The sequence below is a fragment of the Hermetia illucens genome, chromosome 2 (assembly GCF_905115235.1).
Source record: "Hermetia illucens chromosome 2, iHerIll2.2.curated.20191125, whole genome shotgun sequence".
NCBI lineage: Eukaryota > Metazoa > Arthropoda > Insecta > Diptera > Stratiomyidae > Hermetia > Hermetia illucens.
Genome location: NC_051850.1, coordinates 136866681 through 136892824, shown reverse-complemented (window position 1 = coordinate 136892824; position 26144 = coordinate 136866681). Strand labels below are relative to the sequence as shown.

The window sequence follows — 26144 nt, the reverse complement described above, 5'->3', positions numbered from 1 at the left end:
GAGAAGTGGTGAAAGGATTTCAAACCATCTAAAATGGGTTCATGAGACTTGGTTACATATAATGGTTCACAAAAGGTATGCACATGAAACCAGGATAAAGGAATTAGCAGCAGTTGCAGTAGAATTTAACTTCTTTAGGATTGGATTATTTAATTATTTGAACAATCATATTCAGTCCACATTAACAAATATTCAAAAATTTCTTCTTAGTGACGAGTGCCAAATATTTAATTTGCATTATGTATTTACAAGAATAATAAGTGGCGATTCCTTGTATACCTACTCCTACACTGCGTCCTAAAATGCATTCAGTAGGTCCATGATTATTTATTGCATAATAAAACACAAATTAATCCATTTCATCAAAGCCATTATCAGTCAGGAGTCAATTATTCATTCCATGATTAAGTATTTGGCACAGAAATCGATAGTCCTAACTCACTTATTGGTTCAAGGCAATCGTGAGCAACCAATAATTTTGATTTAATGGTCTCAATTTCATTGTTGCTTGTTCGTAAGGCTTGCTAACATCCTCTATATAATATTTTGCTATCTCTATCAATATGTGGACCAAGTAAACCTAGGATAAACTATATTGTCCGATATCCGGAGCTGAAGTGTTGATATAAAAGTTAATAGCTACAGAGTTATATGAGCAACGATAGGAAATCTTTATGACAGGGTTTCACCGTGACATGAGAAGATGGAAGCTTAAGGGAATCTGAACAATACTCATGAAATCACATTTTATCTTGGTAGACGATCCAATTCTTGCAAGGATATAGTGGCAATAATTTCAAAATGAAGGAATTAACTTACCTTGAGCTTAAGATAGCTTACGGCTGCAATAAGATCCTGAAAAGAAGATGGAAGTAAGATGAGTATAAACGGTGATTTTTCTTTTAATTACATATTTATTATTTAATATACGATTGTCTGCATATGGAGTGCATAAACTTTAGTGTGAATAATATGTTAGGAATCAAACCTCTCACAAGTAAACGGTGGTGAAAAAAGATGACAAAGATGTTTTTATCTGTACCCAATTTTCTTGTGCTCAGAAGCCTTTTATTTTCGTGATGGTTTCTTTTCAAGTTATATTTAGCTTCGATATTGAAAACTCCATTAGATTACCATTTTCATTTGATTTGTATGTTATCTGTTCGCTTCTTAGAAGAACATTCACACAGACTGTTCTTTTTAAGGTTTTATGTAAAATAATACCTAATTAAAATCGGTTTACTGTTTGTCTGTCCATCCATCCATGTATCGTTCGGAGGTGGCAAGGTTCGAAACCTACTATTATTCACGAAAACCACCTCCTTTTCCTTCCACTCTCCCGGCCGGACTGCTCTACAATATTGCGTGGCGAGACTGGATCAGTTCTTAACTGCGGCTCTTTTTGATTCTCTCCTTTTCTTCTTTTCTTCGGAATTCTTCCCGTCTAAACGGCTCGTGAATATTTCCTAACACTAGTTAGCTTTGTTTCCAAGCCTCCGTTGACTCTAGCAGGAACTCTAGCATATTTTCACCTATCTGCGGCAGGGTCCAATTTCGTCTGATGCAAAGTAAACCTGGGGCAATCAAAACAACACATTTTTAGCCATATTAACGCATTATGGTGAATTTTCGTGCTCAAATTCATGTAGATATGACCAATAATTTCCACATCCACTCAAGGATTGTGCTAGCTCGTGATTTATTTTTCCGTGACTTCGTATCGACCAGCTTTGAATGTCTGGAATGGATTCCCGCCATGCCAGCTGCCGTCGATACATTTATTTAATTTACGGACAACAAACAGAGAAAATTCTAATTAATTATTGTCCTCAGGAGGAGGAGAAAGCAAAAAACTTATCCTACGTTTAAAACTACTTAGAGTAGGGAAGTTAAAAGGACCAAGCTGTTTTGCATTATAATTTCGACGAAGTCTGGGAATCGGGGAATGAAAGTAGACTTCGAGCTCTGCGAAGGGCACGTTGAAAATGTCTGCGCTACGTGCGTTAGAAGACGCAGGACGGCTGGTGATATCGTCAGCGGCGGAGTAGTACATCAGACCCGAGGAAAGTTTAAAGAATGTGCATAGATCCAAATAGGATCTACGCTGTTGTAGGAAGGGAAGGTTCAGAAAGCGGAGGCGGGAGGGGTAATCCACACGAGTGAAGGTTTTCTTAAAGAAGAGGGAACGGGTGAATTTACGTTGCACATTTTCAAGGGCAAAACAATCACAATTACGGAAGGGTGACAAGATCACGGGTATTCCTCACGAGGGAATTGAAGAGAGTTAAGGAGGGTTGGATGGAGTCAAAATCAGAGGAGGAGTGAAGTATAAAGCCTGACAATTTTGCTGTTCGATTGATGACATCGAGGCAATGGGTGTCAAAGCGGAGTTTATTGTCGAAACTGACTCCGAGGTTTTGAATGGAATTTAAGCAGGATAAGGAATGTCCGTTAAGAGAGTAGTAGAAAGAAGTGGGTGAGGATTTTACGGAGTAGCACATAGAGTGACACTTTCTGATGTTTACCGCTAAACCATTAGTCGAGCACCAACGAACCAGAGTGTCCAGGTTAGACTGAAGGGAAACACAGTCCATAGGCGACGATATAGCGGAAAACAGCTTAAGGTCGTCTGCATAGAGCAAACAGGAACAAGTAAGGAGGGGAGGAAGGTCGTTAATGAAAAATAAAAATAGCAAAAGACCCAGAATAGACTTCGTACTATTATAGATTCCCCGGTTGCATATGTTTTATCGTAGAGGCGCCGGCCTTCGTTCGCGTGGATGTCTATGGGGAGCATTCCTGCTAGTACTTATGCTTCTTCTCCTGATGCTGTTCGGTAAGCACGGCATGCCCGGAGCGCCGATAAGCCATTCCCAGTTTCCTACAGTTTAGTTTATTCTTCAGCAGAGTTGCCTATACCGGAGCTGCATAGAGTAGCACAGAACTGACTACTCTCCAAAGAACAAGACGTTGGCTTAATTTTGGCCTACCGATGTTCGGCGATATTCTCAACATCGTCATAACCATGAAACAAGCTTTAGATGCTGCACACTCAATGTGTTCCTTGAGGCTATGCCTTTTGTCGATGATTACTCCTAAGCATTTAAGCGCTCATTGGGAGTAAATTATTTGTTCGCCAACTTTAATTTTCACGGTTGTTTCCTTTATTCTCTTGATGTTTCCTTAGAATTACTTCAGTTTTATTTTCAGCAAGTAGTAGGCCAGAATTTTTTAACCAAGAATTTATCCCCCATATCACTTCGTTTCCGTATTTCTCGTTCTAGTTTAGGGGTTTTGCAACTGTTGCAACCCCGATGACATCCGTAAAGCGTGACAACGCTGTTGGAAAGGCGTAGTGCTAACACTCCGTCATACATGTTGGCCATAACAAGGGACTTAGGACAGAACCCCATGACACATCGCAAGTCGCCGGGAAAATTTTCAATAAATCGTCAGCCGCAAGCCGTAAGCCGCAATACAGCTTTCTCCTCAGGTGAAGTTCGAGAACAAGGCGTACAATGTATATCGGGGCCCGTAATTTCAGTAGTGCCTAGACAGCTGTTTCCCATTTTGCACAGTTGGACGCATTTTTCACATCTAGTATTACCACTATGTAGCATTTACTTTCTTCTATTACAACCTGTGCCGAATCAGCCACCATATTGATTGCGTCGACGGTTGATCTTGCCTTACGAAAACAAAATTGCTTGTCAGAAATTCATTCTTCCTGCAATTGGGAGCAATCTATTGTATATCACTCGCTCGAATGGTTTGCCAATGGTATTAACCAGACAAATCGGTCTATATGAGAACTCCGCGACTCTATTAATATGGCATGCTGGTCCCAAGCCCCAGTAATGGAGGCGGGTTTGAGGCAACGTACTTTGTACTATCTTCAGCAAAATAAAAATAAAATGCTGAGGTCAGGGTAAGAGATAAATAAAGTATAGTTGGAGTTATTCTTCTATGCTAAATCCTACCTGATCTCTCTTGGTGACAGTTCCCGCGGCAGGCCGAGGAAGAAAATGCATTCAATATCGTTAGAAACAGCATGATCGGATCGAGTTACAAGCCTCGGAAAAATTCTAGGTCGATTATATTTTTATAGACACCCAAATTTTACTATCGCCACCGATTGCAAAGCGGCCTCTGCAACCTTCGGGGTCACCAAGCCAGGTGCGCGGTACATCAACATAGATACTTGGCTTTGGAATGGCGATGTTTAAATGCAGGTCCGTGGAAAAAAACCGTCCCTACCTCAAGCTTCTCGACGATGAAACACTCGCCAATTGGACAATTTACAAGATCGCTATATTCCGAGCGGTCTATTACAAAAATGATTACGATAAACTGGACACTCGGGATGGCAAGAGGGATCTGTATCGACTTGTTAAAAGCCGACACCAATGCACACAGGATATCGAAGATTTCCATTATGTTAATAATAAGAACGATGCTTATCAGCCGACTAGCCGCGACAGATGGCGAGAATATTTCGAGCAGATTCCAATGCAAGAATTTGTTCATCCTCCGCTTTCGCAATCATCATCGACATTTGGAGCAGTTCCACCTGTCAGCACAACTGCAGTCGAGAAAGCAATAGAATGAAGAGCTGAGACCCAACACTGTGGCTCAGTAAATTTTTTTATCAGGGTATTAAGGAGGGTAAAATACCATATGACTGGCAAGAAAATAGCACAGTTCCAATATGGAAAAAGAAAGGTAGTCCAACACAAAGTTCAAATTACCGTACGATCCAGTTACTTTCCCATACCAAGAAGATTTTTGAATACATTCTTGACAATCGTATTCGTGAAATTGTTGAAACAACTGTGAATCAAGCCGGATTTGTCAAAAACTGCGGAACTACTGACGCTGCGCGGCTACTCATTTGAGAAACACCATGAGAAGCATCGCCTTCTTTACATTGCGTTTCTGGATCTAGAGAAAGCGTTTGACCTTGTGCCGCATGAAGTCATCTGGTATGCTCTGCGACAACGCTTATTGCCAGAAGAACTCGTTAGCTGGGTTCAATTGCTCGTTCGAAAGTTCGAAGTGTGGCGGTATCAAAACCGCTACGTGTCTCGTGATTTAAATATGTCTGGTCAATACTATCGGCCAATGGAGTACTGCGTTATGAAATTGCCTCACGCATTAACGCAACCTGGATGAACGTATCAACGAACGTCTCAAATCTAAAATTTACCGCATTGTTGTCCATCCTGTTGCTCTTGATGGGTCTAAGTATTGGCTGGGGTAAAAGACAATGAACGGCGTCTTGTGGTAATGGAGACGAAGATGTTGTGTGGGAATAGTGGCGTGACACTTTGATCACGTCCGAAATGCGGATATTCGCGATCGATATGAGGTTGCGTGGGAAAAATACGGGAGAGGGGTCTTCGATGGTATGGTCACGTAATTCGCGCAAATGAGAATTCACCGGCCAAAATTGGTCTGAACATCGCGTAAGTGACCAAAAGGCTGTCTGAAACAATGGTCGTTTGATACATTGGATGGGGATTTGAAAGCCTCGCGGTTGCATCTAGACCAGGCATTTGATAGAACCAAATAGCCATACCGATCACGACGAACCGAATCTGCTTGTGAACGGGACAAAGGCTGAAGAAAAAGAAGATCGGTCTATATGAGGACGGGTCAGCCAATGGTTAACCTGACTTCGGAATGAATGTGAGGTTTTGTAGCTTCAATGCTTTCAATGCTCAAGGAATACTCCTTCTCTAAAGCATGCCGTAAGAACTTGGGCAAACATAGTTGGTGTTATTCTGGCTGCCACTTTCAAGGCGATATTCGGGATGCCATCCATCTCAGGGCGCAGGGATCTTATTTTCAATAAGTTTCTTTGCTGTTAGAAACCTTGTATAGTGTATATCATCTGGTTAGAGAGTTTTCACCATATTCTGTAGTAACTTAGGACAAGTAATCGGTGGCGCTTGCCTTTTAGTGATGAGATCACCGACCTAAACGCGCCATATCCCATGGATTTAAATGGCCTTTGACACACATCCGGTTCTAATGCGCGGTTTCGCTCTTTATTATATCTGCGTTTTCTCATTGTATGAGTAGCTCCTCGAACCGAAGCCGTAATATGGCAGGTTTTTCGACATTACTTGTTTTCTGCATTCCATTCCATTCCATGCGTCGAAGCATGGAGACATAAGATGCTGGCTGCAACTTTTGCACCACCCCGAAACTTCGTCTTTTGCGCTTCCCGAAAATAAAGTGTTTTCCATTAGTACGTCCATGAGCATTTTAGTGTCATATATGTTGTTTACCCAGCCCATCATCGTTTTGTTTTTTGGTTTCATATTATTCCTTTGCGAGGTTTGGAAGATGATAGATGGGTGTGTTCCTGGCTGACATGCTACTACAGGTCCTTGGTCAGCACATCACGAACGAAGGTGGGGTCACCACCGATTGCATTTTTCCTTTGTTGCAGAATATGTAGATTTTCATATTGTTCGCACACAATGGCTACATCGATATTGTCTTCGAACACGCTATCGGAGAAGAGGTCTTGGATCGTACGACAGTGATAAATCTATACCACATCAATAAATAAATGCATAAACTCCATTTGCACTTAGATATAAACGCCTTTCTGAACACTGAGCATTTAGTGTTTTCTGCGATGTGGGCGCTGTCCTTATTTTTCTTTTTCACAAAGAACACGCACTTGGGCTTTCCGTTGCAGTCCTTTGCACTGGACTCTATTCACGTATTCGGGGGACCACCTATCCAATGCGTATTTTGTTTACTACAATCGTCTTTTTTCACTACTTATCAACGCTAACTGTGTGTTACCGTACGGCTTCCTGAGTCCTAGCACATTAGCCTCACTTACTGGTTGTATCCCTAATTGGGTCAGCAAGGCTTTGCTGATCACGGACTTTGTGGTGACTTCATCCAGATCCTTACACTCGATCACCATTGAATCTTTATCGATTTTGACTGTCGCAGCATCACCTAGTGACACTTCCACTTTCTTCCATAGATCTTCACATCAATCTTCACCAGCTTTAAGTTCGAGCAATAGGTCGCCTTTCTGTGTTTGTCTTATCCGCGTGACATTTGAACTCGGATCAGTAAGGGAGAAATCTGCGTCTGGTCTGGTTCTCTTGTGAAACTTTTTCATAGGTTCTAACTTCACCCAAGTGGAGTCTTCAGCGCTGTGGGTAGCCATTTTCACATGACTAGATAAGCGTCCGTCCTTCCTAGGCTGCGACTGCCTCTGTTTCGCCATTTTCCTTTTCGTTGTTTGTTGGGTAAATTGCACTTCTTCATTCCGAATTCCCGATGTATCCTCCTCACTTTCGAAGGTTTGTTTGCTAAAGAACTTTTTGGGAAGAGATGTCGCTTGCATCGTTTAAGTTGCTACAACAACCATCACTTTCTGCTGGCTGATCGATACTATTCCGGCTTCACACGCTTTCGGATCCTTTTTAACATTGATGTATGCTGCCCTGAACGCACTTGATCTTTAATAGGGTGGTGCACGTTGTTACGTTGATTAATGTACTCCATTAGATTAATAATCAGAGATCCAAGCGTTGTGAATGGGTCACCTTCAGCTCTAGCAGTAACTACATATACGGCAGTTACTCTTTTGGTCAAACAAGAATTTTTCATCCGAATTCGCTGGCGATCATCGCATTAATTTAGCGCTCAGCTTGACAGGATCATTCCCGCTGGCTGGCGGTTTGTCCATCTGTCTGTCCGCCACACCTATCAGAAACAGTTGTATCGACTAGCACCAAATTTGGTGGAAAAGTGGAAACTGTAAATGCCAACGCAAACAGCAAACTACATGGTTTTACGTAGAATAGTCTGTATAGATGCAAAAAGGGGGTGCAACATTTTTTTCACCGAATATAGTCAAGAGGGGTATCAAAGAAAGGTTTAAACTAGTACTTTTCAAAACTGGTCTCAATTCTGATATTTAATGTACAAGCAATGAGAGCGGGGGCTGAAAGGTGGTCATTTCTTTCACAGACCCATTCTCAAAACCTACCCAATCGAAAAATCTGAGAAAAATAACGAAGCTATATGGTATTTAGGCTGCGAAATACCCTCCATACTGATATTTGTTCAAATAAAATTAGTGATGCTATGCTACTACAATTTGTAGTAATTGACAGTTCATTTGAGAATCATGCAATTTTGCAGTTATACAAAACATGATTTTGCCAAATTTGGTGGAAATCGCACTATTATTATCAAAGTTATAATAGGTGAAATTTGTCGCTATAGTGCAAATTCTAAGACTTTGAATGTCAGTAACATGCGAGTGTGAAGATTCCGACATAATCTATGCATATATGTATATTACCTGCTAGGTATTAAGGGGATAAATATCCACTCAAATGTTTGTATATAACAAAATTCGCAAAACCTTTCACAGTTGAAGCGTCCATTTTTTTAATGTCCATATTTTTAATGAGACTACGTTTCAACTTCATCGCGTTTAATACTAGACAACTGACAAACCCACAGAAGAGAGACGAGCACAAAGGCGAAATCCAGTATCAATGTCTCCAACTAGGATTCGAACACAGGGCATGATATCGACAAATTAATTAAAACCACTTCGGGCGTTGATTTTGATTTTCTGATGTAAATGTTGAAATCTTTCTTGCAAAAGAGACCATTGTGTTACTGAAAAATGAACCTAGTATGCGCATAATTTAAAATATAAGTGGGTTTCAAGAGTTTTTAAGGTTGACATTGCAGTTGATAACAGAAATCATCCTCATAACGCTGTTCATCTTAGCACAACCCTCTAAAAGGATTCAGTTGTTTAACAAAAATCGTTTAAAGAAAATTTACCGATGAGCAATCCAGCATATTAAATAATATTGAGCTCAAAATGAAATCTATAGGAAAACTTTATTATCTTTTCATAGAGCTAAAGCAAAAAACGAACACTTTCGAGTAATGAAAGTTTTCAGCACTACCCACTTTATCCTTTTCTCCTTTTTATTTAATAAATTTCTTCATTTTATCTGAAAGGTGAGAGAAAAATTGCGGAAATATATTGTTGGTGGTATTTTCATTACGTCGTTTACTCTTTATTTCTGCAGCTCTAGATCTACGCATGGGGATTGGGGATAAGGACAAGGTAGAGCGGAGAGAATCCTTGAAGCAAAAGAAATGTTATCTTTCAAGTGAAGTTTCAAGAGTCTTTCTACCTTTGCTGCCATTTGCATTCATTTCAGCTTCCAATTTAACTAAAATCAACAAAAATGTGTTCTGCTTGAAACTTTTCAACATTCAGAAGAGAAAGGCAGAATGTGAACAAGAATAATTGAAGCTAACAGACAAGAAATGCAAATGAGATTGGTTTGATAGTATTTGGAATAAAAATAAGGAGTTTGGAGTTGCCGGTAGGGAATTCTAGAAAGTTTATCTGTAGCTATGGAGTTAGATCGTAAAAATACGGCATCTGTTTTATTGTTTATTGATAGATTATTTTGTACACCACAATTATTTCATCTCCATATTTTAAGTTTCATCTGGGAGGTGCATAATTTTAAATGATTACGTGTTAATAATTTGGAAAGTAACTTGCATTGAAATAGAGGAAAGAGGATAGTTAAAAACCACTTCATTTTTATCAAACATCGAATGTCCCGTGAGGGTTGGCTTAAGAATATACTCAAAGTGTTCCCTGTTTGTCGTAAAAGGCGATTAAAAAGATACAAATTTGTGGGGAGTTAGCAACCTGCAAATTCCGAAACTTTACTCAAACTGTACCTCATGCACACGGCCTTGGCTGTCGCAAATGAGCTAGGATTGATTTGTGGATAGTGTGAATGCTCTTCGACAACGGTATCAAGGGCCCCTAAAATCCTCGCTTTTTCCAACTCGAGCGTGAATTCCAACAATAAATTCTGGACGTGCAATTATTTGGAAATGAAGGTCAAGTTGAGGCTGTTTTGGGGTTCTTTCCGTGCTGCTATATGGGAGTAGCGCATGGAAGTGACTCCTATTGTTACTCAAAAACTCCAAGCCTTCGTGAACACCTGATTGCGACGTATTATCGGGCTACACTGGCCTGGGACTATTTTAAACAAAAAAATTGGGAAGACGTAGGTTTGGCATCCGCGGGCGATGTGATCGGAAGACCGACGCGGCACTGGATAGGTCGCACATTGAGGAGGGGCGACTAGTGGGGCAGGAGCATTTGGCGCAGGAAAGAAGAGAGGTATACCGGAGATAGGGATAGATCTAATATTCATAAAGGGAAGTCGAGTTATCGTGTGGGTTTGACGGAACTTAGCTCCATATAAATGACCATTAGAATGACCCTTTTTATGGGGCTGTAGTTAAGTGTAGAGGAACATGCTAAGCAAATATTGACTTCTTTCCTAGGCGACTTTAAATTCTAGATTCATAGATAATAGAAATGAATTCCGAGATGGTCTGCCATCATGCTATTGAACGATTGACTGATGAACAATCAGAGTTTTGGCATGTATGTAACATGAATTGAACTTCTAAGCATAACTGTTAATTTCCTCCGGATGCTGAAGCTGAAAGCCTATAGGGAATATTGGCAGAAGATGAACCCCGATTGTTGAATTTGAAAAACCAATGTAAATGTCGAGTGTGTGGATTTAAGTACTACTAAGCATAATGAGTGAAACTTTCAGTAAAATAAAACCAAAATGTTGAAATAGAGGAAAGAGGTAAATAGAGGAAAATTTGGGTTACCCCAATATAATAAATCTTACCTGATTCTTCTGGTGATAGGAATCGCAACGAGCCTAACAAGAAAACGCAATGAAGAGACGCCATCCCAATTAACAAGCCTTGGTCCTACCACGAAATGAGTAAGGGTCCTTGACACCCGGACAGGAGCACGATCTGAGCAAATTGGACCGAACTACACTTCCTAAATATTGGTACCCTCACTAGTAGGACGGAGCAACTCGCAAAGCTTTCAAAGAATTTGAATACGGTGCAAATGGCATCGCAATCTCTAACTGTTCCTGTGATGCTGTTAAAGAAGTTTTGGGATTTGATGACAGGTTGATAAAGATCACTCTTAGCTTAGCTGAGAGCATCATTTATTCCTTCACCGACGCATATGTGTCACAGCTAATTGATCCGAGAAAGTTACCGTTTTACATGTCACCATTATCAACGGTGCAATCGTCGGTTTCGGGTCTTGGCCTATTTTAGTAAGCAACTCAAATTCGCTATGAAAAGGTGTGCACCCCCTTTTTCACATGTATGAGGAGTTCCTTCTTAACTTTAATGGAAAATGGCTCCATTTGCTATATATAAAAGGATTCACACACCACGGGTTCTAACCAAATTTCGTGACAATAGATTCAGCCGTTTCCAAGTAAATCGGGTGTCACAGGCAGACATTGAATTGTGTCTTTTCCTTCTATAAAAAAATGCATTTAAATCTGTACCAAAAATTACTTAAAAAAGGATTACTATTGGCATAAATTTGCAAAGAGGCGGAATTTATTCGTTCGCTTCCAAACTGCGATCGGTATTGTGGAATGACGTTCTACGCCAGATATCCAGAGAATCCCTCTGGTTTCTAGGGACTCAAGCCAAACCAAACGTTGGCTATCGTTGTTGTTGTTCCACGCTCTCTGTGCCTAACAATACTGCCACCATATCATCATCATCATCATCAACGGCACAACAACCGGTATACGGTCTAGGCCTGCCTTAATAAGGAACTCCAGACATACCGGTTTTGCGCCGAGGTCCACCAATTCGATATCCCTAAAAGCTGTCTGGCGTCCTGGCCCACGCCATCGCTCCATCTTAGGCAGGGTCTGCCTCGTCTTCTTTTCCTACCATAGATATTGCCCTTATAGACTTTCCGGGTGGGATCATCTTCATCCATACGGATTAAGTGACCCGCCCACCATAACCTATTGAGCCGGATTTTATCCACAACCTGACGGTCATGGTATCGTTCATAGATTTCGTCATTGTGTAGGCTACGGAATCGTCCATCCTCATGTAGGGGGCCAAAAATTCTTCGGAGGATTCTTCTCTCGAACGCGGCCAAGAGTTCGCAATTTTTCTTGCTAAGAACCCAAGTTTCTGAGGAATACATGAGGACTGGCAAGATCATAGTCTTGTACAGTAAGAGCTTTGACCCTATGGTGAGACGTTTCGAGCGGAACAGTCTTTGTGAGCTGAAATAGGCTCTGTTGGCTGACAACAACCGTGCGCGGATTTCATCATCGTAGTTGTTATCGGTTGTGATTTTCGACCCTAGATAGAAGAAATTGTCAACGGTCTCAAAGTTGTATTCTCCTATCCTTATTCTTCTTCGTGTTTGTGTTTGACCAGTGCGGTTTGATGTTGTTGGTTGATTCGTCTTCGGTGCTGACGTTGCCACCGTATATTTTGTCTTGCCTTCATGGATGTGCAGCCCAAGATCTCGCGCCAATCACCGCCTGCTCGATCTGGATGAAGGCAGTTTGTACGTCTCGGGTGGTTCTTCCCATGATGTCGATATCGTCAGCATAGGCCAGTAGTTGGGTGGACTTGAAGAGGATCGTACCTCTTGCATTCACCTCAGCATCACGGATCACTTTCTCGAGGGCCAGGTCAAAGAGGACGCATGATAGCGCATCCCCTTGTCGTAGACCGTTGTTGATGTCGAATAGTCTTGAGAGTGATCCTGCTGCTTTTATCTGGCCTTGCACATTGGTCAGGGTCAGCCTAGTCAGTCTTATTAATTTCGTTGGGATACCGAATTCTCTCATGGCCGTGTACAGTTTTACCCTGGCTATGCTATCATAGGCGGCTTTAAAGTCGATGAACAGATGGTGCAACTGTTGTCCATATTCCAACAGTTTTTCCATCGCCTGCCGCAGAGAGAAAATCTGATCTGTTGCTGATTTGTCTGGAGTGAAGCCTCTTTGGTATGGGCCAATGATGTTCTGGGCGTATGGGGCTATCCGGCCTAGCGAGATAGTGGAGAATATCTTATAGATGGTACTCAGCAACGTGATACCTCTATAATTTCTGCACTGTGTGATATCTCCCTTTTTATGTATGAGACAGATTATGCCTCGTTGCCAATCGTCAGGCATTGATTCGCTGTCCCATACTTTGAGCACAAGTTGATGCACCACTTGGTGTAACTGGTCGCCTCCATATTTAACCAATTCGGCTGTAATTCCATCGGCTCCTGGCGACTTATGATTTTTTAGCCGATGAATTGCACGGAATGTTTCTCCTAAACTTGGTGGTGGCAGTATTTGTCCGTCGTCCCCAGTTGGCGGGACCTCCAACTCGTCGATGTTCTGGCTGTTCAGTAGCTCATCAAAGTACTCAACCCATCGCTCTAATATGCCCATTCTGCCGGAAATCAGATTTCCCTCTTTGTCTCGGCAGGATGAGCATCGAGGTGTATAAGGCTTCATCCTGCTGACTTGTTGGTAAAACCTCCGCGCCTGGTGCGGTTGCTCCCTGTACTTTTCTAGTTCACAGACTTGTTGGTTCTCCCAGGCTTCCTTTTTCCGTCTGTGAAGTCGCTTCTCCGCTCGACGGAGTTCGTGATAAGTCTCTGCGCGTGCCCGCGTTCTTTGAGAATGGAACATTACTCGGTATGCGGCATTCTTCCGTTCCGTTGCTAGCTTACATTCATCGTCAAACCAGCCCTTCCAACTCCTTTTGCGGCTGGGGCCAAGTATATTTGTGGCCGTATCCATGATAACGTCCTTCAGGTGGTTGTGAAGATCATTAGTTGATGCTTCATCTCCAGGTCCTCTGTTTACTGCGGTTATTGCGGCATCCATTTCCCTCTTATAGGTGTCGCGGAGGGTTGTGTTGTGGATGGCTTCAGTGTTAACTCTCACCTGATTGTCAGAGGGGATTCTAGGTGGTATTGTTATTCGAGCTTGGAGCACCATGCCAACGAGATAGTGATCCGAGTCTATATTGGCCCCCCTATATGTTCTGACATTCATCAAGGCTGAGAGGTGGCGGCGTTCGATCAACACGTGGTCAATTTGGTTGAAAGTGGTCCCGTCTGGAGAGGCCCACGTATGTTTGTGGACCGCTTTCCGCGCAAACCAGGTACTTCCAACAACCATTTCGTGTGACCCTGCTAATTGAATAGTCCGCAGTCCGTTATCATTTGGTTTTTCGTGTAAGCTATGGGAGCCAACGTATCGCCTGAATACGGGCTCCTTCTCTACTTGGCTGTTAAAATCCCCAAGTATGATTTTGATATCATATCTGGGACAGGCTTCGAGGGTTCTTTCTACTGCCTCGTAGAAGGTATCCTTCTCCGACTCTGCAGTCTCCTCTGTAGGGGCGTGAACGTTTATGAGGCTTATATTTCTTAACTTGCCTCGCAAGTGCAGAGTGCATAGCCGACTAGTTTTTGGCTGACTAAGAAACCTACTCCGAGCACATGGTTTACTGGATGACCGCTATAATATATGGTGTAGTGGTTCTTCTCCAGGAAACCGGTCCCTGTCCATCGCATCTCTTGCAACGCTGTTACGTCAGCCCTATATTGGGACAGGGTATCGGCTAGCTGCTTATCAGCTTCATCTCTGTACAGGGAGCGCACGTTCCATGAGAAAATGCGCAAATCGTTGTTCCTTTGTCGTTGCCGGGTCCGTCGTTTTAAAATCCGTCCTATCCGAGGCTCCTGTTGTGGCTTCGTAACAAGTGATTTTCCGTGTAGGGTTGTCAGCCCTACCCAACCCCCAACCTGGAGGCCACCATATCGGCCGACAAATTTCACCAACTTTGTCAGCCGTGTACTATTCCTGTGCAATATAAAAACTACTGAAGACGTTTCTCCCGACCTAATAATAGTTTCTTTCAAAGTAACATAACCCCATGACTTCGATGTTATCGTCCCGACAAGGGGTCTTCATCAAGCTGCAAAGAACCAAGCTTCGAAAAAATTTCCGGTCTGCCCGACTGTCTCGCCGACCTCGAATGATTTCCAAATATAAATTTTTTTTACGAAAGTGTAAGGGGCTAAGGATCAAGTTGTCGAATTTCAACTTGTATGCCTTAGCATTCCAATATTACTAAATCCGCTTTATTGAAACCTGGTTGGATGACTGGTTTCTAAATTCTGAGCTTGACGGAGGTTACTTTGTCTTTCGGCGCAGCATTTGGAAAGGCGGAGGTGCGGAGGTGCCCTGCTATTAAATTTCTTTTCGGTGTTGAAACAATCTTTTCCTTCTCCTCTTCCACCTATAATTCTGTCTGCGTACGAGTAATTTCGCCAAATGTATGTACATTTCTTTTATCTTATGTATATTTTCCCCATACCAGCACCGTTTTTCTTTTTGGACAGATTATCAGAATTTTTAGCCGCAGTGTTTCTTTCTCTTCCTTTTGTTCCTGTGCGATTTAATCCGTCTTGTGTTCTCTGGCCATTATCCCCAACTTTCTTTTTCTTCCCAATAATTCTTCCCACTCTTCCTTTCTTTTATCCATTTTCATGGGCGCCTCTGCTGACCTTTAATTTAACCTTTCCAGAAATCACTTGTCCTCTCCAACCTCCTTGTGCGTTGCGTTTGTGAATCCCCTTATGCCGCTCCTCACGTTACTCGAGACGTCCACCATCCACTCCCCTGGCATCTGGAAGCCTGCCAAGTTTAACCATCCCCCTTTTTACCCCTTTGTTTGTCGAACACCTCATTGGCAACCTTGCTGGTCGTGGTCACGATGGCCTTCCTAAACTCTTTTTGATTAAAACGAATAAGTATATTTCTCCTCACTTCTTAAATATTTTCAACAACAGCCTCGAAGAGAATCCTTTGCCTAGTCTGTGGAAACAGGCTCTCATCATCTCCACGCACAAAAGTGGCGATTGTACCTTTTCTGAGAATTACCATCCTATATCACTCCTCTTCTCCTGTTTCGCTCACTTTGGCCACATCATAGAGAAAGAGGTACATGGCTTTGTTAAACGCAGGCCTACTTCTTCTAACTACTCGGCTTCACCAATGTTGTGGCCAAATGATTTCGTTAAAACCTTTGACACGGTAAATTACAAAATCTTTTTGTCTAAATTCGACTCTCATATCACTTTGTAACATGGTTTGCCTCTTACCGTTCCAACCAATCTTGCCACGTCCGTTATAATGAGGGTATATTCCGTTCCTTTTCTCTGTTTTCTGCAATATCGTTATCTATGGACTATGTATCCCTTCAATGAAACCTAGACATTTTGGGCCGCTGGTGATCTGCTAATGAACTTTTGTTTGAGAATCGAGGGATTCCTAAGTCTGAACGTGGTCCGGTCCGCCATTAAGTGGATGGCGTGATGGTGAACCGGTCCAGTTTGAAAGCAACATACTTCCACTGTTGTGGTCCACCGCCCCTCATTCTTGAACAAGAACCCAAGTCGCAAAAAGTATATGACTTGATGTTTCGGTCAGGGCAAAGGCAAATCATGATGCTCCCTTATATCTATTCAGCTTATAAAATTCGGGCCTAACCCGGCCGAGGCTAAACTAGATTTTTGTTTGAATTCGGCCTGGAGCGGCTTAGGTCAAGTTGGTTTTTGTCTTGAGAAAACATGTACTACTCGTTCACATCCTCACCCATTTCTCTAACATTCGGAGTCACTTTCGGTAATAAGCTCGCTTCGATACCCATAGCCTCGAAGTCATCAATCGGGCTGGAAAAATTTCGAGCCTTACATTACGTTCTTCTTTTGATTTTGACTCAATACAACCCTTCTTAACTCTCGTCAACTCCCTCGTGAGAAGTACTTTCGAGCAATGTTTCGTCATCTGGTCTTGCCTTGGAAGGCTACAACATAAATTCGCCCGTTTCGCCTTTTCCTGTGTGGACTATTCCTCTCGCCTCCGCTCTTTTAAACTCTCTTTTCTACAATAACGTAGAACATATCGCGGTTTATGTACATTTTCTAAACTTTCTACGGGTCTGATGGACTGTTCCGCTTCTAACGAAATCACGTGCCCTATCGCCTTTTATAATACACGCGGAATTCGAAATCTATTTCTATTCTCCGAATCCAAGATTCTGTCGATGTTATAATGCACAACGGCTTGGTCCTTTAAACTTTTCTTTATTCCGTAGCTTTAGGCATAGTTTAAGGTTGTTGCTTTCTTCTCCTTCTGAGGTCAATAATTGATTGGAGTTTATTCTGTTTAATGTCCGTTAAATAGATCTCCTATTCTAGGAACTTGAGCCAGGGTTTCTTGTAAGATCTGAACGGTTATGAAAGAAAGGGCAAGACGGTTTCCAGCGCATGAATGCATCTCCGGAGGATTTTAGGATGCTTCGTTTATGAAGTCTACACTTCAAAGTTGGTACTACGTGGGATCTAGGAAAATGAATACTTACTTACTTCATAGGAAAATGCAGGTAATCCAAAATGTTTTTTACTAAATTATTCGGAAAACAAATTGAAAGACTAACATTTGAGTGCATTCTCTATCAGTTCCACCATTTCTGAGAAAATGGGTGGTGTGACAGAATCTTAAAAATGAAATTTGTATCTGGAATAGACTATTTTCCATTGTTTTACTTTACAATATTGGCAATGACCAGACTGATTCCTATATGAGTGATGAGACCTGCGGGCTCTACAAATTCCTATCAAAAAATCTCTTCTCCATATTTCAGCCCGCTATATTAGAAATTTCCTGAAAACATGTCCTTGTTAATTAGCAAGACATTGCTCTCGTTATAATGATTCCAATTTGAACTAATTTATTGATACTTTCACTTCCACCCATCGTTGAAGTGCTCCCCTGACAACCCCCACAAAGGACTGAATGTAGCCGATAAAATTCTATTCTACACCTATCCCATTTTCAGGACGTGCTAACCGCATTCATTAACAAACTTAAAACCTCTCCACCTAATTCAATAACATATTGTCCTTGTGTGTCTTGGAGCTTTCGCCTTAACAACACAGGGGATGAAATTTAATTTGTCGCTGTCAGTGACAGATTTAAAATTGTTTCATATAATGGATTTGGTATATTTCACCTGTCGGTTGGCACATTTGCGACAACGACTTTCTGCCCTTATAGCTTCTGGAAAAGAGACGAATTGAGTGCCAACATTTCATATTTCTAGGAAACATATTGCATGTGAATATATATGTGTATGAAGATGGGGCAAGGTGAGGGAGAACGAGGTTTCATTATAGTTCCAATCAATTTTCTGACATATACCATTAGTTTGAAATGCGCAAAAGGAGTTCAGACAGAGGAGAACAAGGAGGTGTAGTGGCAAACCAACATTAAAAGGAACATGTGACATTCGGTGGCATGTTACCTGTCTTAATGTTGCTGCAATGATGGAAGTTTGTAAGGTATGGGTTTAGGTGCAGGTGAGATGCGAGGTTCTGAGCAAGGTCCACGATAAATTTGAAGGTTTTCATTATCTATTGGTATTAAATCATCATTTTTGATTATTAAGAAAATAATACAAAATATATTTGAGGATAAGCTGTGATAAAAAAATTGTGTTTTGTTTGAATTTCCTGCTACGATGAGTTGTTTGCCACCATTTATGAATCCAGGAATCCAGGAACTTGCCTGTTAAGTTTTAGTTTCAGGTTCATATATCTATATTATTTAGGATAAGTTCCTTCACAAGAAAAGTCACTTTCGCGGGGTATGTTCCCTTCCAACAGCAGCTATGCTTCATTGCCACAACTACAGGAAAAATGATTTGTTTAATTAAATGCAGAATATTTCCTGTTTGAAAGTGATTACTAACAATCATAGTTCGGCCACTCTAAAATTTAGATTAGACTTCAATAAAACTCAGTATCCCATGGGTTGACCAAAAGTTAAACAGATTTGGTAATAATAAAAATAGGGTTACGGAATAAAAAAGTGGAAATCAAGCTCATATAAAACTTTGCTATCTTGGATTAAATATCTGAATACCAGACTGGCAAAACTATGCAACAAAGAGTTCACCTGTAAACTAGTGAAAGTTCAACTCGGATCAAATATGTTGCAACACATAAATTTAGAAACATAAATCCATAATTTTCCAAATTTTCTACTTACAAAAAGCATCTCCCACGAGCCAGAAAATCAGTCAAGTTAGGTGCTGATGTGGTCCCAATGGATCGGATTAACGACGCGCAAAATTTTGACAATGACGTGAGAGGCACTGAAGTGTCCATGTATGTCCGCGCCTGGTTGGCACAAAGACGTGCATATAGTCGTCTTTCATCATCTTGCAAGGTTTTGTGTAACAAAAACTTGTTAAAAACGGTTTGCCGTTTGTCTGTTCCCCTGTCGCATTTGGTCTCGAAAACGGTTGCACTTATTGCAATAGAATTTGGTAGAAGCATGCTTAGTATGAAATCCCACGCATACAGTTAAGGGGGTCCCCATACGTGCGAAAAAGAGGTCGACTTTGTTCAAAGAACATAGTCACGTGGGATATCATACGAAATATCTAGATTAGTACTTTACAAAGCAGGTCTCAGACTTAAGATAGGTGGATGAGAGGCCAAAAAATATAGACTTAAAGTGAGATAGGGCTAGTTTTTGGAAACAACCCCACCGAAAAATGAAAAAAAAAATCAAGATGAATGATTCATCACCATCAACGACGCAACAACCGGTATCCGGTCTAGTTCTGCCTTAATAAGGAACACCAGACATCACGGCTTTGTGCCTTAGTCCACCAGTTGGATACCCCTAAAAGCTGGTTGGGGTCCTGCCATAATTCCATCTGAGGCAGGGTCTGCCACGTTTCTTTTTCTAGCGTAGATGTTGCTCTTACAGGCTTTCCGGGCTGGGTTATACACACCCATACGGATTCGGTGATCCACCTACTGCAACCTGTTGAGCTGAATTTTATTCACAACCAGGTGGTCGTGGTATCGTTCAAAAATGTTGTCATATCATGTAGGGGGCCAAACATTCTTCGGAGGATTCTTTTATCGAACGCGGCTAGGAGCGAGCAATTTTTCATGCTTGAGTTCTTGGTATGAAAAATTGCGCGCTCCTAGGGAGGAATACATGAGGACCTGCATTGGCTCTGTTGATACCCAATAACCGTGCGTGGATTTAATTGCTTTAGCTGTTATCGAGCTACTAATTTGCCAGTGCCCTTCCACCCAGATCCAGTCCAACAAGTTTCAGCAACAGCGGTTAACAACTTCCCACCAATTGGCTTGATACGGTATTGCTATTTAGTGCTGATAATGGTGCCCGACTGGCAGAAAAGATTTAGATGTTGCAACTGAACCATTTGTTCGTAAACATTTGTCTGCTGCCAACAAACTGACATATATCTCCGCATGAAACATCGTCGTCATTTTTTCCAAAGGTCGGGGCAGTTGCTTAACAGAACACCCTCATGCTCGATTTGTGTACTACGTCTCAGCCACCGGTGAAGATGATTAAGCCTCTAATCATAAAAGATTCTTGACAGTTTGTCGATTATTCTTCCCTTTTTATGATTACCGCAGGTTATGCCTTCTCAAAGACAAGTTTGGAAACACTATAATCTCCAGGTATTAGAGGATTGCCAGATAAACCCATGACAATATGGTTCGTTGCCTTTCCACCTGTCAATACTATTAATATGCCTTGACACCTGTTTTCCATTTTATCTTCAAATGGATGGTGGTATATTTAGGATAGCTTCATGCTCTGCGTACGGCCCAGTATTCATACCTCCCGTAATACTTGGGGGAGAGAGAGAGAGCCTTTGGATTTGCGCTAGCAGTTTCAGGTTGAGAGCAAATTTCAGCCTCGTCCACCAGAGGATGCATATAGAAATCGAAATGGGCTTTTATTGTGGTTTTATATATCCAATGCATCCGTTGGGGTCAAGCGTTGTTGTGTCATAGCAATAGAACCATCTATGCATAGGATTGCTGATATTGTTCCTGGATATGATGTTTCCACAATAACTGGAAGCCGAGATGTATTCCTAAGCAGACTGTTGAATGTTTGTACCAGATGAATTTCATCGCCTGATAAGGTGAGATTGTTTAATCGCGCTTACTGCGAGTTCGTTATGGAGGGTACAGTTGGGGATTATCTGTAGAGTTGCATTTAAGCGGTCACATACTGTGCCCACAAACTTGTCGATAATTATTACGCTAGGTCGTCCTTAAATGGTTACACAGAAATCACACACAGAGTTTTTCAAGAACCATAACGAGGTGTCCATTACGAAGAGCCATAACAAAACAGAGAGAACTTTTCCCTTTCGGACACTTCCAAATACATCCTGCCCCCTCGACTGCCATTCGCCCAATATGTGAATCTTTTTCCGCTCCAGCATCCAAGGAATTCAAGTGATTAAAGCGGCACAATTCTATGTTGTCTTGCCGCGTTACAAATCAACATAGTTGAAGGCGCCTTTGATATCCATAAAAGCGGTTGAGATGTATCTTTTCGGATATTCCCATCTTAATTGCCGTGAGCTCGCGGTGCGTTCGAGATTTATCTTTCTGATAAGCATGTTGCTTATAGTGCAGTGCCATCCTGTGATATACATATATATCACAGTCATCACCAACCGGTATCTGGTCTAGGCTTGCCTTAGTAAGAAACTCCAGACACGCCGGTTTCTGGCCCGAAATCCGCCAATTCGATATTCCTAAAAGCTAAGAACTCAGATCTCTGAGGAATACATAAGGACGGGCAAGATCATAGTCTTGTACAGTAAGAACCTATGGTGAGACGTTTCGCGCGAAACAGTTTTTGTAATAGACTCTGTTGGCAGCCGCGGATTTCATCGTCATAACTGTTATAGATTGTGATTTTCGACTGCAGATAGGAGAAATTATCAACGTGTGTTGTTTTCGTTTGACCAGTGCAATTGGATTTTGTTGGTTCTTTACTCCTTGGCACTGACGTTGCCACCATGTATTTCGTCTTGCCTTAATTAATGTGTAGCTCAGGATTTCGCGGATTTGCATGACGGTAGATTGTACATCTCGGGTTCTTCTTCCCATAATGTCAATATCGTCAGCGTAGTTGGGTGGACTTGAAGAGGATGGTGGATGCCCTTGCCTTAAAAGGTTGTTGATATTGAATGGTCTCCAGAGTGATCCTGCTGCTTTTATCTGACCACTCTTATTGGTCAGGGTTAGCCCAGCCTGTCTTATTAATTTCGTCGGGATACCGAATTCTCCCTTCGTGTATAGTTTTTCCGTCACTTGCCGCAAGGAGAAAATCTGATCTGTTGCTGATTTGCCTGGAGTGAAATTGAAGCCTCTTTGGTATGTGCCTCTATAGTGCCTCGTTACCAATCGTCAGGCTTTGATTCACTGTTCCACAACTTGAAAATAAGTTGAAGCACTTGGTGTAATTGATCGCCTCCATATTTAGTCAATTTGGCTCGCTGTACTTTTCGAGCTCACAGACTTGTTGGTTCTCCCAGGCTTCTTTTTTCTGTCAGTGAATTTACTTCACCGTTCGACGGAGTTCGTCTCCGCGCGTGCCCTCGTTCTTTAAGAATACAACGTTACTTGGTATGCAGCATTCTTCCATTCCGTTGCTAGCTTACATTTATCGTCGAACCAGCCGTTCCAAGTTTTCTTGCGGCTGGGGCTAATTATGTTTGTGGCCGTATCAATGATAATGCCCTTCAGGTGGTTGTAAAGATCATTTGTTAATGCTTCATCTCCAGGACAAACGTTGACTGCGGTTACTGCGGCATTCATTTCCCCCTTATAGATGTTATCGAGGGCTGTGATGTGGATGGCTTCAGTATTCACTCTCATCTGATTGTCAGAGGAGATTGTAAGCGGTGTTGTAATTCGACCTCGGAGGACTATGTCAGCGAAATAGTGATCCGAGTCTCGATTGGCTCGGTCAACAAAGGTCCCGGCCCTGATCTAATCCCCCTACTTTTTGGCGCAGTGCATAGAACCATTGGTTACTCCTCTGCATTTAATCTTTAACAAATCACTCTCAGTGGGCATATTTCCAGCCATGTGGAAGTCCTCTTATCTCACGCCCACCTTTAAAAAGTGGTGACAGACGATCCGTTGAAGATTACCGAGGTGTTACTATCTTGTCAGCTACTATTCGAGAAACTGATCTATGATAAACTCACTCCTGTTATTGATCCTCTTCTCAACGAAAAGGTAAGTTGACCTCCTGTTTGGTAATAAATATATAAAATATGTTCTGAAAATTATCAAGGCTAAGAGGCGTTCAATCAGCACGTGGTCAATTTAGTTGAAAGTGGTCCCATCTAGAGAGGCCCACGTGTGTTTTTCGCGATATTGCTAGCTGAATAATAAGTTATGCGAGCTGACGTATCGCCAGCAATCACCACGTGGAAATGGAGGTAGGGTTTGGTAGTAGAGCTGTTGGTGTGTTGAGTCACCGCCATATCCTCGTGTTTACAGCTTTCTGAACCTTTTTGCACTAATTCCACTCAACGGTTGAACCAGATTTCCGAGGAGTCCCCTTTTCGTTTCGCTTATATCACACAATGGTTTTATTCTATGAAATCTTGTGTACATTTAGAGCTTAAGAGCCTTTTTGAGGGAACTGGTGCCAGGAATCGCCTTTTCTCACATGATCTCCACAAATTTTGTGAGTTGAATAAAAAAGAATATGGACAGTCTGTCTTATATTTTTGAAAGAGCTCTGTGAGTGCTCAGTCAATGTTCTGTATTTGTCTCCACAGTTTACGACAGATCATATCAAAGACACCTACTTCGATCTTTCAGGGTAAAATGCAAGTTTCATGAAGGCCTAGCAGATGACCGCTCTACTAACTTTCCAAGAGAGAGGCTACCTCTGAAGTTTAATGATTCATTAAAAGTTCCGTATCCTGCATTTAATTTGAAATGATATTTAAACTGCTAAACCGTAAAGTTAAGTATATTTTCTATCATGATATGTTAAATATATATTCCCCACGCGCTTTTCAGAAAACATGCCCATTTTCTTTTTGTTATTTTCAAACGACTCACTTCCTTTTACATTTTTCATCCGTTTTCATAATTAATGTGTACTTTCTTTTGTGGTTTCTCCATTGCAACTGTATTGATCTTCTGCTTGAATTTTATATTATGAATGGTTTTAATGAAGGATGTTTCCTTTGAAGTGTCAATTTTTTATTCACCCCAAGCTTGCACAATATCAAAATGGCGCCCAACGTCGGGTCCATTTAATTTGAACCATTTCCACTTTGGTTTAGAGAGGAAAAAGTAGGAAAAGCGAAACCTCTTCAAAGGGACAAAGCTATTTCAATTTAACATCTGGAAGGATGAATTATGTTTTCCAATATACGTTGAATCCCATGCATAATTGAGGTACCAAACCAAACTAGAGTGTCGGCAATCCAATTTCTACTCCAGCACTCACCGAAAATGGCACCGATAACTAGTGTTGGTTTCAGTGAGAATTATATACGAAAAGTTACTGGTGCCAGTTTGAAATTTGTTCACATATTGGCAGCAGTTTTCAGCTGGAAAAAATCCGTTTTGGTTTTCGGTCTTTGCACTTCGACTTCCATCCAAATATATGGTCGAGAACGTTAGCTTCGTCTGGCATGCCATATTCCCTTTTACATTGGCATTCATGTGCCTCTGCCGTCGTCGATATGCCAATATTTTCACTTTTATGAAATATTTCAAGCATTGGCTCTCGACATGGGAAATTTTACATATTGGCTTCATAACGTACTTTCATCCCATCTACGTCTGTGTTTTCCAATAACCGTGTATAGTCACAAAATGAATAAACGAAAAAAATAGGAAAAAGCCACGCATGGAGGCACTTATAACGCCACTCTTTTGCGTTTATGAGCATCAAGAATTTGTTTTTTTCTACCGTGTTCATTCTGACGGAATACGCATATCTTTTAAATCAGCAATCTGAAACTAAAATGGGAATAACTGAACTGGACGGAAGTAGATCCCAGATATGTTTGCAATATTCGCCGAGATGAAGGGCCGCTTTTTATGGAATAAACTGACCCTTAGGCGCTGTTTTATTGAGTTTTTCGGAATTTATAGATGCTGACAAGGGAAGAGATTTTTTCCCTCTGCATTGTGGATATTGTTGTGGATATTTTCAACTAGTTTATGGGGGTGAAGTACTAATATGAATGGCTCTAGTGGCCTTTTCGCGTGAAAGTATGAAAGGGATTCGTGAAAATTTATTTCGTTTTTATGTTTGGAGCGAAAATCGATATTTGTGGTAGTGAGAGTGCCTGTTTTGAAATATTGCCAAATAAGTATGAATGCTGATGTTTGCTTGCCCTCTGCTGACTCATTCAAGGTGGCATCCATGTCCTTTAAAACAGTATAGGCCAACGAGAAGAATACTAAGCGGCGATACAGCTGCAAGCCAAAGTAAGCCAATTAGCTTTTCACCGGAAGGAAATATTCCAGAAAGTTGACAATCTGAGAATTGTTCTCGGTAAAGTTTGAATTTTCAACTCCATTCTCGGAGAGAGTGGAAAGTCTATAGACGAGAGGAGCTTCTGCTTTAAACCCGATGAAAACTCGGTCCGCGCCCTTTAAAAGTTACGGCCCCTCAAAGTGGGATTTTTTTTATATCATCATCATCAGCCTGTGAGGGGGGAGGACGAGGAGTATATGTATCCTGGTAAATTATTTCAGAGGCCATCCGTCCCTTAAAAAGCGGTGGCGCTTCAAAGTGGAGCCATTTTCATGTCAAAGTGATATATGTAGTTTAATTTTTAAAGGAGAGAAGAGAGAAATAGAAGGTCTTGCTGAATCCGTGTACTGGTGCTCAGAGGTGACGAACACGGAGTGGCAACCCTGTTGTCCAAACCAATATCAAGTGGCGCTGGACCTCCACAGTGGTGGCACCAGGAAACGCTGTATCACAATGGTTCGCCGGCCGTGATACAGTAGGCGAAGGCTCCAAATGCCTAATCAGGACGATCAGACCTGTGCCTGCACAGGGACTCATCTGAAGTGGCAGTAGGTTACGAAACCTTACCAGGGGTATATTGGTATCAAGGGAACCTTCACATTTCGCATTTCATTCTGGACTCCCCCGCACTTTGCATTCATTCCAGACTTTTTTGTCTCTTTTGACGGATTCTGGGAGTGGATTCTTCCTTATTTTGAAAACGTGGCTTTCTTCAGCTTCTTCGTAACTCCCGTTTGTCCTTTACGATGATCGCGTTTTCTTGCACATAATACT

General features: G+C 41.7%; 1 protein-coding gene across 3 annotated transcripts in view; it reads right to left on the bottom strand.

Moving 5' to 3' along the window:
• The window catches only part of LOC119648266, a 327059-nt gene that overhangs the window by 109866 nt on the left and 191049 nt on the right, over positions 1 to 26144 (bottom strand). For all 3 annotated transcript variants that reach the window (XM_038049919.1, XM_038049920.1, XM_038049918.1), the window contains exon 5: positions 820 to 855. The gene's annotated coding sequence lies outside the window, so the exon portion shown is untranslated. The remainder of the gene's footprint in view (positions 1 to 819; positions 856 to 26144) is intronic.